The sequence below is a fragment of the Alligator mississippiensis genome, chromosome 12 (genome assembly GCF_030867095.1).
Source record: "Alligator mississippiensis isolate rAllMis1 chromosome 12, rAllMis1, whole genome shotgun sequence".
NCBI classification, from domain to species: domain Eukaryota; kingdom Metazoa; phylum Chordata; order Crocodylia; family Alligatoridae; genus Alligator; species Alligator mississippiensis.
The window spans coordinates 46,568,368-46,585,095 of NC_081835.1; the positions used below are offsets into that span (position 1 = coordinate 46,568,368).

The 16,728-nt window shown below is 44.2% G+C and overlaps 1 protein-coding gene across 2 annotated transcripts in view; it reads left to right on the forward strand.

Moving 5' to 3' along the window:
- TEX264 (testis expressed 264, ER-phagy receptor) overlaps window positions 1-16,728 on the forward strand; it is a 128,652-nt gene that overhangs the window by 29,681 nt on the left and 82,243 nt on the right. The window lies entirely within an intron of this gene.

A 16,728-nucleotide genomic window follows, 5' to 3' on the forward strand; every position in this document is an offset into this window, starting at 1 on the left:
TTGGGTAGCAATTTCCAACTGGTTGATCAGTGAATGAGAAGTCTGTAGCACAAATCTCTCCCTCAAGATTGCCCAGGCTTGGTGTGCCCTTCCTCTGTGTGCATGTGGCAGGATGTTAGAGATCTCTGCTGCCCAGCAGGCTATCTGAGGAAGTATTCATTTAGGTACTTCTGCCTTTGGAAGGTGGTAGCGATTATTGTGGAATCCTGGTATAGGGTGATGGAGAGGGAGTGGATCCCTTTACCTATGGTCTTCTGGGCAACTGCTGCTCCATTCATCTTTCATTTCTGTTTCTCTGTCAAGCTGTGTTGTGAACTCTCCACTTCACCTTCCTTATGTGTCTAAACCCACCCTCCCCAAACTCCTCTCAGCTGTCAGATATAGACACTTCCTTTCTTCAAGCTCAGCCCAAGGCTTTTCCTTGTGATGGGATGTTTCCTGGAGGGCAAGCTACCCTCATTCTTGCCATCCAGGTAGCAGGAATATCTATCACCCTTCACAAACATGAGGACAGAGCAGACTGGGTTGATGCCCTGCAGAAGGATCTGGCACCCAGCAAGGAAACTGTTATCAAGCAGTAGAGAGCTATGGGAAAGTCTGAGATACCAATATAGACCCCTGGGACTCTTAGCTGACAGTGGGCAAATGTTCAGTAGTTTTGTTAGTATAAATGGGCTCACTAGAGTATTTATAGGACAGGCTGGAAACAGACTGCCCACCATAGCTCAGACAATTAGCTCCTGTCCTGATCTGCACCACTGTCTGTGTCACATACCTAGGCTGCCCCAGGACTGGTACACCTTGGCTGACCTACAGCCCCTACTAGTGTTCCAGTCCTAGCTACCCCTTGTCTTGTTAGGGCACCTCAGTCCTGAACTGTAGCCCTTGTGGGTTTTGTGGTAGGTTGTCAGGCACTGAGACCTGAAGGTAGATGTAGGGCTCTTTTGATGACTTATACATATTCAGGCGGGAGTGTATGCTTCCGAATGGAGAGAGAGTTGGGGTCAGAGATGGAGGAAGCCTTAGAGAGAAACCTCTAGGCACAGCCAGGTTGGAAATCAAATTTACATTTTATTGTGATTTAACTCAACAATGAAAGCAAATCCTCGAAAGGGTCAAACCTAGTCTATTATTAATGTGCCTAAACTTTGTTCAGAGCAGGATAGGAACCACCTCCCTATGGCCTCTCTTGAGCAGTAGTTGTCAGTCCTGGCTCATGGCAATTAATGGAGACTGTGATGATAGCGTCTTGTAACCTTGAGGCCTGTGTAGGATGATGAAGCTTAGTTCGAAGTTCGGAAAGGCCAGAGCACATGTTTTTCTGTGGCATCCCGCCATCAAACGCAGGCACTTGAATTTGCTCATCTTGAAATGGCTATTTATATACTTCCCAGTCCTGGCAAAAATCCCAGCCATGTGGGAAACTGTGAAAAGTATCTTCAGCCTGTTTTTTTCCTGAAAAATTGATATCCAAGCGCTAGCACCAGCCCACGATCTGCAGTGGGGTATGTTAAGGGCTGTGGGAAAACAGCCTTTTCTATTATGTTCAGTGCTTGGGCAGATTCCTGCTGTAGCCAGCAGGAGGTGTGCTTATCTCCATGAATGGATTAGTCTGTCTGTTGACTTGTGACCACATCCTGTTGCTAAAAGTATGGGGTTTGAAGACTAGTGGAGGATGTGGAGGGTAGAGTACCTACCTTCCAGTTTTGTGTTTGTAGCTCAGCCCTCTTAACACCTCTTCCTGGAAATGTTCAGTGCTAGAGGACAACAGTGTAGTCAGTGCAGGAGACCAGTTCTTTGGCTCTTCTATGAGTGATGTGTGTCTGCTACCCTGTGATAAGTTTTGAGGATTGTGTGTGTGTGTGTGTGTGTGTGTGTGTGTGTGTGTGTGTGTGTGTGTGTGTGTGTGTGTGTGTGTGTGTGGAGGAGGGTTGGGGTGGCTGGGGGAGCATCAGGTTTGTTAAATCGGTGCTTGATGGTGCAGAGATGACGTTGCGTTGCTCCAGGAAAGGTCCTGAAGAGCGCATCTGTCACACGCGAGATGAAATCATTAGAGCTAAAAAGGGAGCCACAGATTGTGCTGGGAACACCTGGCAGCTTTTAATGAGAGAGCTGCCTTTCTGTAAAAAAAAATAAATAAAAAATCCAGCTTTCGGGGATGGCGCATGTTCAGAAAAAATGGAGGACAGGTGACGTTCTAAACTCAGCCTGTCCCTTTTGAATTGGCAAGGCAGGGATGTCTGTGTTCAGGCATCGCTCCCCCACACCTCAGGTCTGTGCACAGTGTCACCAGGTAGCATCCATGCTGGGAATCTTAAGTCAGAGGCATATATTGCTTTGGGGTTTATATTGCACACCCCCTTATGTGGGGTAGAGTATTGCTGTCAATCCGAGTAGTTATTCGTTGTCCCTTGAGTGAAATGGAGGTGAAAATCAAATCAGAGGTCATCCCCCTACCATTTCCTGAGCCTTTGGCCAGGATCAAATATTCTTTTGGTTGGAGGACAGCACACAGCAGGCCCACACACTTTTCACCCCCAGTAATTACTGAAGTCTTATATTGCACTTCCCATTCATAGATCTCAAAGCACTTTATGAAAGAAAGTAGCTGTCATACATTGCTGGGAAACACTGGTGCATGGAGAGATTGAGGTGACTTTTGGCCAGGATTATCAGCCAGTTGGTAGTAGAGATGAGAGCAGAATCCAGAGACCCTGAACCTCTCCTGGATCTTTGACCAGATCATTGGCCCTCAAGACTATGTCAGTGATGTGGTCAGTCAGAGCTTCATTTGCTGCTCTGCCATGAAATTGTGCCCTGAAAAACTCCATAGCCTACTTGTGCTAGAGGGCAACACCAGCATGTGTTACAGTGGGCCAAGAAGGCAGAATCTCATTGGGATTCCCTGTCCCTACCAGTTTCCCCCATTTTCACTTCTGGTTTGTGGCTGGCATAAGGGCTGCTTACACCAGAATGACTATCCTCTGCTTTGGTCTTTGGGGGCTTTGTCCAAGTTTGACCCATCCCCACCCCATACTAGTAGGACTGAGATGTGGTCATGATGATCTGGGAGAGTGGTACCCTGAGGAGGGTGTAGTACCAGTTGAAAATGCACCCATTACCTGTTTCATTGCTCAAGGGACAGGGGACTATGGCATAATATGTGGCTTCAGCCACTGTTACAGCAAGTAAAAGCAGTACTAGCTTCTCCAGGCATGTCTGTAAAGGCACTTCAGTTCCTACCTAGAGTTCCACCCCACCTCGCAGTGCCCCCATGCTATTTCAGTCCTTTCTGCCAGTGCCCTGCTTCTCCTCCATGCTATTCCAGCCCTAGGCTCTCTACACAGCCTTGTTAATGCTCCTTGATTCCCATCCGTTGGCCTTCTTTTTATTCCAGCCCTGGGTTCCCTGTACAGCTCTGTTTTGAGCACTTTAGTCCCACTGACTGCTCTTCCATTCCTGTGCCAGTGCTGAGTAGATCCAGCCATGCTTGTTAAATCATGTGGTTTGATGCAGGGACTAGGGACCAGGCTTGTCACCAGTCAGCTCCTTTTTGCTTGTCAGCTAACTCAAATTTGCTCTTGAGCCCTCAGAGGTGTCAGGTTCTTGTTCCTCCTCTGCTATGTGCCATCAGGACCCCAAGCTTCTTTCCCTTTTGCATGCCATTGCAGAGGACTGTGGACTTCTGCAGCTGTCAGTAGTCAGCATTCCCACAGGTGCCTTTCCCAAAATTGGAGACATGCTAACTTTTCCTTGCTGGCACAGCAAAATGGCACCTGCTCCCCTGGCACCTGTTGGAGAGGCAGTGGGGAGACATCAAGAGAGAAACTTTCATGGAAACAGGTGACCTGTGCACATTTTCTGATGGGAATTTGCGTTGTCATGGAGACAGCTTCTCCAAATAGCTTTCCCCCACACACCTCCCTCCTGCAACCCAAGACGCAAGTGAGACGGGTTTGCAGTGTCTGGCTTGAAAAAGATTCTTTTAATGAGAGTCACAGGTCAGATGCACTGAGCAGGGGAGACCCCCTTTCTGCTTCTTCCTCTCCGCGGGATCCGGAGAGGAGGAGAACAGGATTAGAAAAGAGAAGAAGCATCAAAGTGCCGCAGCGATGGAGATGAAATGCAGTCTCCAGTTGAGAGAAGGAATTAGTTCAAATGGATTGGATCATCTCAGAGGGGAGGACAACTTAGCAACCCATTAATAAAGCCCTGGGAGTGGGGGTGTGGGAGATGGAAGCAAGAACTGAAGCTGTGGAGAAGGAAGAGCTGGAGATAAAGAGAAAGGGAATCAGGAGCTGAGGAAAAGAGGGAGGCTGATGGGGAGAAAGGCTGAAAGGAGGCAGGAGAAGTGAGGAAGCCATAAGGTAAGGGTTGGTAGACAGTGAAGAGTAGGGAAGGGTAGTGAGTACAGGAGGAGCTTGGCAGCTGCTTCTGGAATAGGAGAGGTTAAGAATGGGAATGCAGAAGAAAACAGGAGAAGAAAAGGATTGTGTAGGAGAAGGTCAGGAGGCAGAGCACCTCACAATGCCATATTAGTGTAGGCTCATTTATGTTGCTGCTGCTTCTGGAAGGTGAGTAGGTAGAAAACTCAAAGTCAGCAGAGACCCAGAGGACTTGTTTGATTTAGGAACCTGAGGCAGGAATACACCCATTGGGAAGTAGGCAGAGACCAAGAAGAACTGTCAGCTGATAAAGCTGATTGGAACCAAACTGAGGCTCCGTGGTGGGGCCCAGCATTCAATTTCCCGTAACATGCCTCCAGGCAGTTCTCTCACCAGTACACTATGCACCAACGTGGCACTGGACTGGCATTTTGCACTCTGACTGTTACCCAGCACAACCCATGGCAATCAGGAGAAAAATGGACAAAGGTCACTTGGTGCTATTTTGCAACATCTTCAATAATAAAATTACCTAACACCTCTCTAATATTTTCTGTCTGAGCAGAATCTCCCAGGCCTGGATCTAACACCTCACAACACCTCTCCCTCCTGTTAGGTTGGGACCAACCCAGTTGGCACTGAGAAAACTGAAGTGCAGAGAAAAAGGCTGCGTTCTTGTGTCCTAGTGGCAGAGCTGAGACTAGAGCCCAAGAGTCCTGTTCTAACTACTCGAAAACACTGCCCCAAACATAATGTGTGGAGCATGTCTTCAGAAACAAATTTTCAGGCATGTGAGGCACATGTCCAAATGGATCCTGTTTGTCACACTACCCCTCTCCTTCTAAGTGTCACTCACAGCAACTAAAGCCAACTACAGGGTTGGGAGCAGGAGGGTGAGAGTTAACATAATGTGAGATGCACAGATGCAGCAGCGTATGGGATATATGCAGGATGTGAAAATCGGAGAGGAGGCCGAGGCTGATCCTGGCAGCTCTGGTGTGCACACACTCCCTTTCCAGCTGCCAAGTCCCCACAGTAGCAGGTCATGGAATGCAAATGAGTTTCTCTAAAGACACTCTCCCAGAGTGAGCATTTTTAATGACATTGTGGGCAGGTTATTAAACTGTAACCTCCTGCCATTTCAGGGACCATTTATTCATGGTTTGAGTTTAATTAGCTCTCTGTGGCAGCTTGCACACCTGTGCATGCGTATGTACTGGACTCCTTAAATCTAAACTTTCCATTTGGAGACCTGGAGGGTCTTGCATTTTCTGTCCCTGCAGCTTCTTGGGCAGCCAGTGAGGTGTTTAATTGTATCCTAGTGGGGAAGTCCATCTGGTTTGTAGAGTTCTCTGTGAAGGATGGCCTAGTTTCTGGCCACTTTTTTAGTGGACACCTGTCCTTGTTGCAGCTCCCACAGCACATGGCTCAGGTTGGCCATTTTTGTCAGGAATCTCAGAAGGCCAAGACCTGTGTGGCTGTAGAGATCATGTTTCCTTCAGGTTAGGATTGAGGCATGATGGTGGGTTAGTACAGAGGAAACTTACATACTTGCTGCTTATTCTCTAGATAAAAACAGCTCCATCTCCTAGACTGCTGTTCTCTTATCTTTTGCTGCAGCCCTAGTTTAGACTGGAACACATTCTGTTCTGGCTCTGAATACTCCATCCTGAGCCTGATGGTGATATAAGGCTTTGGGGTAAAAGTTTCAAAGGCACCAAAGTCCCAGTTTCAGAAATGACTGAAAAGTATAAGTTTCATTAATTTTTGGTGATGCTTAAGATCCTGAGTACCACTGTAACTTTTGAAAATGAGACTTAGGCTCTTTGGCCATTTTTTTCAAGTATTTCCCTTGGACTGTAGTGAAATCCCACTGCAAATTCTCCATCATCCCCATTATAATAGATTTACTTCTAAGACAAGTGCTGGGAAGAGCTATAGTATTAAGCAAAGCAGGCAACCTGATGACAGTCACTACAGTGAATACCTGCTACTACACCACTTTTGGACCCTGGATTCTTTTAGTAGAGGTAAGTATGTGCCTGTTGCAATAAACTCATGATTTGATAGATTACAGGGCCAGAAAGGACCATCGTGATCATTGGTTCTGGGGATCTCCTGTATCCAGGGCATAGGATTTGCCTGAATTAATTCTGTTAATTAGAGCATATTTTCTAAAAAAACATTCAGACTTATCTTATAGATTGCCAGTGATGGAGACTCTACCAGAAGCATCAGTAAGTTGTTCCATTGGTTATCTACCTTTACTGTTATATCTTATTTCTAGTTTGAATGCATCTAGAGTCTGTTTCATTGGATCTCTTCATCTGCTAGATTGAGGAGCTCATTGTTAGAGTTTTGTTTCTCTTGTTGGTACTCTTGAGACTGTCTCCAAGTTACCCTATATGTTTCTCTTTGAAAAGCAAAAAGACTCAGATTCTAGAGTCTTTCTTTTGGGCTAAGTACAGGCAATCAAAAAGCCCGGGGTTGAATCTATTCAATCTTTACAGGTTAGTCTAAGCTGCATAGGTTGAACTGATAAGCAAGTTAACAGACATTCACTTGTGATTCTGGAAATGCAGCCATGTGCCTGTAGTGGCTCAGCCCAGAAGCTGGGGTGCACTAGAGCATGCCTCCCTGCTTGGCTGGAGCAGACAGCTTGAGCCAAGGCTAGCCTGCTCACCCTGCAAGGGAGGGTTTGCAGGGGAGGTGCAAAGCATCCTGGGATGCTGGGGGACTGTGAGTTAACTTGAATCTGGAGAGGATCTGGGACAGAATTTCAATAAACTGATTTAACCTAAATCACTTAAGTCTGATACTATGTACATCCGGATTTATCTTAAAACAGTTTCAGGCATTTTGAAAGTTGTTTATGTGCACTGAACTTCTGTTGTGTTAGATTTGAACCAGTTTCTGATCACTTATAGTTATTTATGTGTAATTTCTATTCCTAGCTGTAATGGCTTGTTTTCCAAGCCTTTAATCATTTTCATGGCTCTTTGCTGAACCTTCTCCATTTTTTCAACAGCCTTTCTAAAACTGTGAACAGCAGAAATAGACACTGTATTCCAGTGGCAGTCAAACATAACACCTAGTTCTGCTCAATATTCTTCTGTCTATGTGTCCACCATTTGCACTAGCTTTTTAGTTAGTTTTGCACTTGAACTTCATATCCAGATGATTATCTATGGTCCTGATTCTTTTTCTGAGTCACTGCTTTCCAGGATGAATCCATCCTTGTCCAAATATGACCTACTTTCTTTCTTCCTGGATGTATAATTTTATATTTGGCCATTTTAAAGTGCATATTGTCTGCTTGACCCCAGCTTACTAAGAGACTTTGTGGCTTGTCTTTCTTCTTATCACTTTCCAATCTTTGTATTATCTGCAAACTTTGAGTGAAGGTTTTGTTTTGTTCGAGCGTATTGATAAAAAACCTGAATTAACGTACAGTGCAGAACTGAGCTTTCCAACCCTCTATTGCTACAATGATAGTTTCCCATTTACAGATACTTCTGAAACATGTTGGTTAGCCAATTTTTAATCAATTTAATGTGTGTCATGTTAATTTTCTGTTGGTCTAGTTATTTAATCAAAGTGGTGTGTGATACAAAATCAAATGCCTTACATAAATCTAAATATATTGCATCAACACTATTCCCTTTATCAATCAAGCTTGTAATCTCATCAAAAAGGAGATATCAAGTTAGTCGACAGGATCTATTTTCCATAAACCCACATTGATTGGCATTAATTGCATTTCCCTACTTCTAGACTTGCTTTAATTGAGTCCTGAGTTAGCTATTTCATTGTTTTGTCCAGGATCAATGGCAGGCTGTGACAGGCCTGTAATTACCTGGATTGTCCTGTTTCTCCTGTTACATATCAGGGCAACTTTAGTTTTTTTCTGGTCATGTAAAACTTCTGCAGTGTTCTAAGAAAATCAGCATGATTGGTCCAGAGAGCAGGTTGAACAGCTCTTCTAAAACTTTTGGATCTGAGTTATATGGACTTTCTGATTTAAAATTGTCCTTGTAGCTATCTTTTAACAACCTCCCCGAGTTTCCACTGAAATGGAAAATGTTTGTCATCCTCCTGTGATATGGCTTATGTCATCTGGCTGTTTCCCAATTGAAGAACAGAAAGATTATTGAATGCTTTTATTTTTTTGGCATTTCTATTGATAATTCTTCATTTCTGTCTAGTGATGGATCAATACCATTGTCAAGATTGTTTGTGTTCCTAATAAACTTAAGAAACTATTTTTTTTTCTTAATTCAGTTGGTTATAGATTTTCCCTTGTGTGCTTCCCTTAGCAGGTTTCTCCAGTTTCTACCTTCTGATTTGTATTCATTATCATTAATTGTCCCTTTCTTCTATTTGTTATATATAGTTTTCTTATTTTTATTGCTGCTTTTACTTTCCTTCTAAACCAGCTTGTTTATTTAAACAATGGCAGTCTTGCTTGTGGCTTTCTGGACATCTAGTTAAATAGTCTTTAAAAATTCTCTAGTATCATTCACATTTTTCTGTTTTAATGTTCTCCCCCAGTGATTTGGCTTGCAAAGCTGAAAACAATTATGAAATTGGCCTTTTATAGCACCCAGAATACATATAAGTATTTGGATTTTGCTCCGTTGGCTTCTGACAAACGTGATGAAACCATGATAATTTATAATTAAACTGCTTCTAATTTTTTGTTCTGTGACCAGTTCTCCTGTATTTGCTAATATGAGGTCTAATGTTGATTTCCCCCCCCTTCCATTTTGGATGCAACACATTGTGAGTTAGGAAAATGTCATCTATTCTGCTTAGAAATTCCAGGGATGTTTTGGTACTGGCAGCATCAGATTTCTAGCATATGTCACTCAGTCCCCCATGATGCAGCTTTTTCCTTACACATTACAGATAAGTGCTTATGGAGTTGTTTATCTTGTATTCAAGTGTGATTTGGTGGTTTGTAGCCAATACCAGCTAGTACCCCATCTTCTGCGTTATCTGTGAGGACATTGATTCACAAGGATTCAGGATCATTTTCTTCCAACTGATTGTCAGTGACTTGAAAACAGGTACTGTCATTTTTTGACATAGAGTGCCACTCACACTCTCTTTTCCCCATTTGATCCTTCCTAAGCCAGTTATACCCATTGATTTTTAACATTCTAGTCATGGGAAACATTCCACCAGGTTTTCAGTGATATCAACTAGTTTGAATTAATGCTTATAAATGAGCAGTTCTGATTCCTCTTGTTACCAGTGTCTTATCATTGGTAAATGAGCAATTAAAATTTGTCTTCTCTTCATGTCCTTTGGTGCCTTGGTGCATCAGCAGGAGAGGATTTGGGCTGAACCCGTGCTACAGCTGGAGCAGGTAGGGAAGAATCATCAGCATCATGGGTACAGCTCCCAACTGTCTGGCCTTGGCTTGGGTACAGTCAGTGCCCATGCCACTGAAGCTCCCTGGCCTGTGTTCTATTGGAGCTGGGTTGTTCTGGCCCATGGCTCATAAAGGCTGCCAGACATTGATCTAGAAATTCTGTTCCCCATCTAGTGAGATGGAGACAATACAGAGAAAGGGGAGACCAGTTTTCTACTAAACCCAAGCCCTTTATCTTACACCAGTAACTTATCCACCACTTCACTTCTAGACTCCAGTTGCTCATGGGACAGGACAGGTGTCAGAGAAGACCATTTGGATGTATTTCTCCTTCATCATCCTTTTGTGTTCTTTGATGCCAGATACCAAATGTGAATTACTCTGCACAGCAGTGCCATCAGTGCATCGCATTGGGGGTTCTTTACCCCAGTCAACCTCAAAAAATGGTGTAATCTTAGAATGTTATCTTGCAACTTACTCTAAGGCCTCCTCTACACATTACAGATTACCTTGATGCCAGCTACACATGCAAAGTACTTATCACACCATAAAAAGCTCCAACCAACTACAAAGTTAGACCTGGAAAATATGTAGTAACCTTATAGCTGGTTACTGTCAAGCTTTAATTTGCATATGTAGCAGCATCTTCCCCAGCCAGGCACCCAGCTGCACAGGTGCACTGTGTCCAGCCAGAGCTGGAAGTCCTACAGCTGAGGGAACTCTCAACCCTAGCAACTGCCAACTCTGGGTCCTGGCAGCTGGGCGGCACAGCTGCCCCAGGGGTGTGTGAAACCCCTGGGGCTGGGGGAATCATGACAGCCACGATCTCTCAGCCCCAGGTGTGCATGGGGTGCTCCTGTGGCTGGGAGCCCCTCAGCTAAGGGGGTTCCCAGCTGTGGGAGTTTGCTTTTTGCTGGTACAGGGGGAGCCAATCCTGGGCTCCCTCTGCATGGACAATAAAGTGTGATGGAATCTAATACATGATCCCACAATCATACCTCCTGCCAAGCACATACGGCATGACAGGAGGCACAACTGTGTGGATTGTATAGTAGATCCCATTGCACCTTTACCTGCATGTAAAAAGAAATTACAGCATCCTATTTTCTCTGGACCATTTCAAAATGTTCTTTCCACTCTTCCTAGTGTAGAATCTACATCAGGGATAATTTTTTCTCCCTCAGATGGTTGAAGAGTTCTCTATGGGCAGTTTCCCTAAAACTTGGGTTGAGTAGCTATTCAAAGGGTGACCTGTATCTTTCCCTTCCATTGGATCTTCAGAGAAGTTTTCTACTGCTTTTCACACTGAAGATCTGGTATCAGCTGGAAATTTCCAGCTGTGTAGAATTCCTCCAGGTCCTCTTCTCTGTCAAGGCTGTAACTTGCTGGTTCTTTTCTGCCTCCAGTCATAGAGATTTCTTCCTCATTTTCCTTTGAAGGTACTAACCACCAATCTTATCTCTGATTTTCTCTCCTGAGTCTTTGCTGATTGGTTTCTTTTTTCCCTGAATCTGAGGAAGTGATGCTTCTTAAATCTGATTGCCCAGAAATTCCTCAGACTCTCAGGTGCTCCAGAACCTGTGTTTGTTCTTCAAATCCAGGAATCCTTTCTTCTTTTGCAGCCACCAATTTATACTGCAGAGACAGGAAGTCCCTTCTGACTTTAGGCAGGAAAGAAAACATGTCATACTCATTGTAGGCTCTCAGCACTCTTCATCCACAGCCATCATAAGACTCAGCATAGAAATGTATCTTAAAGTGAGAGTGACTTAATATGAAGCCCAGTGGCTGGTACTAGTTGAAAGGTATTCTGAGACTCTTACAGGCAGCATTCCCTCTAAGCTGCATGGTGTGCATGGCCACACAGGCATGCTCATGTCGCGCTGCCAGGCATGCCTGCGCGGCTGCACAGCTTAGAGGGAACGCTGCTTACATGTGCTTATTTGGGAATCATGGATTTTTCAGCAGGCCAGAATGATTATCTTATTGAATTGGTTGTGTCATCTTAGTGATAGTGACAATGGTATAATTGGCTTGAGAAACTCAGAAGAGATTCTCTTCCATTGAGTCAATATGTGAGTGTGATGACATGGAATCAGATTCATCTCTGGTGTGGGAGAAGTCACTGGGGATAGTGCTGCCAGAGCTGAAAATGAACCCTATTGCACAGCACTAAAACTAGCTATAAGAGAACATTCATATTTTCAGAGAAGTACCCAAGTATCCTGAGACTTCATTTAAACTCCATTATACCTCAGGGGTACGTGAAATTGGGCTGGAATTTTGGTGACAGCTGGATGTCTCGGCACTCTGCTACTACAGTTGGCAGCCAGAGAGTACAGAGGCAATTAGAATATGACAGATAAGGAAAACAACCGTATTTTAATCCCTATAGCAGTAAGGATTTAGACTTGGTTTAGATAGATTTGTATTGGGCAAAAACAGGGGTCAGAAACCTATGACGTAAGCTGGATATGGCCTATCAGACAATTTCACCCAGCCATGATGAATGCTGTGGCATTCAGTGGTGATTGGCAGCAGAGGAAGCAATGGCAGTGGCTGTATCGCAAGCAGTGGGCTACCTTCGGACTGAACTGCTTCATCCTGCCATTGCTAAAAGGCGGCTAACCCTTGGGCTAGAAGTCTCTGACCCAAACTAAACCAGAAGTGATTCCTTGGGGTCATGTTAAAATTCATACCTTTTAATTAGAGTGGAAAATAGGCTTGTGATTACACTGCCTTAGAGGGAGACCTGAGTTCTGGTTCTGATTTGCCCAGAGACCTTGGTCAAATCACTTAACCTCTCTGTACCTTGGTTTCCCCAGTTGTAATGGGCGGGTGGGACACATAATACTTTCCTGCTTCACAAGGTCAGTAGTGACGATTAATCTCTGAGTGATTTAAAAGCACATTGTTATTCTTCAGTATAGGATGCTGGAGAAGCACAAAGCATTGCGACCATTAACTGTTCCTTCCTGTATAGAATGGCTTATGTTTTGAGTCTAAATGTATTTCTGTGCATTTTTTTTCAAGGTTAGTCCTGTGGATGTTTTCTAAGAAATGGGGTACTGGTCCCCCTCCTGCCTTTGGTCATTAAATAATCTATATGCATGAAGTAAAAATAGGGAAGAAAAGCCCTTGAGAGTAAAAGAGGATTTGACTTCTCTAACATGGATTGATAGCAGAGATGAGACCAGAACTGACAGCATCACAAGCTGCCATACCCAGGGGTTGGGACTTGGAATGAGGATGTGGACTTCAGGGACCACAGAAATGTGTGTGCATTTGCAGGAATGTAGATGCAGTCATGTGACTGGCACATGAAAAGTGCAAATGCTGTGTGTAGCTAGCCCGCTGCATAGGCACACTATAAATGCATAACCACATTATGCATGTGAATGTTAGAATGGTGCATACAAGCACCTTCCAGTCCCAGCCTGATCATCTAGAAGTGCAGACAGTCTGATTAGCTCCCTGGGATGCATCACCTCCCATGGAAAACATTCAGCATGGATGTTTTTGAATATTAATAGCAACTACAACAATTATGTAGAGATTTTCAATGAAGGCTCTCAAAGCACTTTCTGAAGAAAGGGCAGTATAATTATCTTAATTCTATCGTCAGGGAGACTTACCCAGCACACATTCAGGTAGAGCATGTCTATGCAGTTCCAAGCAGCACACCGCAAAGATACCCAAGCTAGTGATGTACATGTTAGCTCCCAGACTGGAAATATAGGTGTATTTGTGCCACTCTGCCCAGGCTGATTAGCTCAGTCAGGTCCTGTCCACATTCTTCCCACTGATCCATGCTGCCTCACAGCTGTAATCAGCACAGACCCTTGTAAGTAGTTCAGCATGCTGTGTCCTGGGCCCCATCTCTGTTAGTGGTAAACTTGTCCATTCCAAGCTTATAATTGAAGTAGATCAGTTCTTCCCCCCCAACATCCATCAGTTGGGGCTTTGGGCACCTTCACAATTTGCCTTTTTTTTTTTTTTTTTTTTTTACAAATAGATTTGCAATTTGGAATTAGAACCCATCACACACACATTTGAGTTTTCAGTCAGTTACAGTTGTTGTCCCACAAATTAAGAATGCACAGCAACAGGATTTGGAAGGTAGCACCCTAGAGGATCCCTTATTGAATTATTTCCACTTGTTTTCCCTCAAAAATTGCTTCAGATGCTGCTGTCAAGAAACAGCCCAGCTGGCCCAGTTGATGATGGGCCCAGGGATCAGTTCACTGAGAACAGTATATATTTTAAAGACCTGGCACAGGGCACCGAAGGGGAAACCTTTTCAACGTAGTATTTCTGTGACATGTACTAGACATCAGCTCTGCCTCCTCTACCCCCATTGGCATTGCATCACACTGAGTTGGATGGCATGTTGCTGACTGTTGGTGTGGTGTGCAGTGGAGCGGGACAGCCCTGTTGACAACGCTGCTGTCTTGTGTGCTGGATGGTGGAGGAGCTGCTGTTCGGGAACTCAGAGGATGAAACTGCTCTCTGAATGCCAGATTTTAACAGTGGCTTTTATTTCATTTAAAATTAAACCCAGGATATTGTTAATATTTCCCCCTTCTGCCGCACCCTAGAGCCTAGATCTGCAGCATAGAGTGAGACTTTTCTTTTTGTTAGAGAAGTCACTAGGAGTAATCATACCTCTTTATTTTTATAGCACCTTCCACCTGAGACCTTGAAGTACCTTATAAACAGTTACAAAGCCACCTGCTTTGTATTTCGCAGTATATTACAGCTCTTCAACAAATCGATTAAGTGAGACAAGAGAGCACCCGATTCTGTTCCTCCTATTGGGCACCTAAGCATGATCCTGTTTTACCCTGCTCAAGTCCCTGAAAAAATATTAATGCTCTTACTTTTCTAACATGCTGGGAGTATCTACACGAGATGCTGTAATGCTCAGTAGCCTATTCTACTGCATGTTACCGCATCACAGCAAAAACCATGATAATGCGCTAATGTGCAGTAGAATGAATTAGTCTATTGCACATTAAGCATCACGAAAAAAAATTTGCCTTTGCTACTGTGCATTAGTATTACTGTGCATCTGCTACTGTGCACAGGCTAATGCACCTTTATGTAGTATGTCATATTAGAGGTACTACACTTAATGCACAGTAGCAAATACACATTAATGAAGGTGTAGATGTGCCCACTTCTCAGCCTTAAATCTAGGAAAAGGACCCACCTACCTTTCTCATTAACTGTTTTGCAGGCACTGAAGCAGGGTAGAGTAGGATCACACTCAGATGCCTAAGTCCATGTGGAATAGGATCTGGCCCAAGGAAATTAGGTGACTTACCTAACAGCATGGGTTGAGTTCATGGCAGAACGAGTGCAGATTTTACAAAAAGAAACCGTTTCTCCTTTCTTTTGCCTGAGTTTCATACTGGTGCACCCCTGCTGATGCCAGCTGTTATACCTGATGTTCTCCAGGAGGAGAGGAGGATCAGATTTTAAAAGATTTTATCTAGGAGATTATATGAAAACCTGCAAGACTTTCTCTCTCCAATGTACCATAGTGATGGATCGTCTCCTTTGAGACCCTGTAACAATGTGTTTTTTAGGGTCCCTGGCAAATACTCAGTTAAAGGTGTGATGGAATCAATGCATGATCCCAACAGTTGTGCCTTTTGCCATGTTGTCTGTGCATGGCAGGAGGTGTGATTATGGGATTTAGGATCAGATCCCAATTGCACCATATAGCTGGTGCCAGGGGAGCCTGAGATCATGATCCCAGGCTCCCCCTGCACTGGCAAGTAGCCAGCCAGTTAGCTGATCACCACTCCCAGCCTCAGGGATTCACCAGAGCCCTTGACTCAGATGTGCTGCTCGGGTGGGAGCCCCAGTCAGCTGCCACTCCTGGGTGTCTGTGTGTGGAGTCTGGCAGCTGGGTGTCCTTAATGAAGAGGCCTTGCCTCTGAAATTTGCTTGTTCACAAGAACCCAGGTCAGCTGAATGTCTGAAACTGGTGTAAGACTTGCTTAGTTATTCCTGTATGCCTGAAGGGGAAGATTATGGGAAGGGGAGGACTGGCATTCTGTGCTGTACGTCTGTTGTGGCTGACTTGAGACCATTGCTGCTGCTATTATACATTTCCGTTCATGTTCCAAGAACTTGTGTAATGGGCTCGTTGTATCCATCTCACAGGAAAGATAAAAGACGTGTCCTTGGAAGCATTTCCTCAAAATGATCTTGCCTCTTTCCCTAATAGATGCGTTTTTCGCTGACTTTTATTGACAACTAGTTTTCAAGGAGTTTTAATCAGCAAGCCTGCACATTCACTGATGGCTGGCAATCCTCACCTATGCGTCAGTTTTGCATTCATAGCAACTTTCATTTATTTATGTTTATGAAATAAAAGCTCCCTTAGAAATTTTAGGGTTTGTTCTGAGCACTACTTGCTCACTAGCTGACAAGCACTGGCATGGAAAGCAGAAAGCACCCTCATGGGATTTGCATCAAGAACAAAACCAGATCCAGACTTTTTAGCTGGCCCCTTACCTCTGCTAGGGATCAAGCCAAACCCTCAAAATAGAAACATGCTCACATTTCGGGGGCATCTGGATCCAGAATCTTTGGCCTAGGCCTATGCCTAATAGAAACATGTTCTTCTGTGTTCCAGTTCTTCCTAGCTTTGCCTAAGCATATATGAACCAACTATTTCCCTATCATTGTGGTGTTAGATGTTGTCAGCACTGCCACCTCCTCTGGTTCTACATACCTCCTGTGATAAGGTGATTGCTGGTCCTAGTATTGTGCTCTCTAGTGCTGTGTAAAGGTTTAAAGTTTTGATTTGGGAAATTCCTTGGGTTAACAATTACCTGTGAATGCAGGGGCTGACTCAGCAGCCCAGGAAGCCATGTTCTTGTGTTTCTAAATCATTCTTCTTGTTGCAAGGAGTTTCTCTGGGCTTGCTTCTCATCATCTCAGTTATGTTGG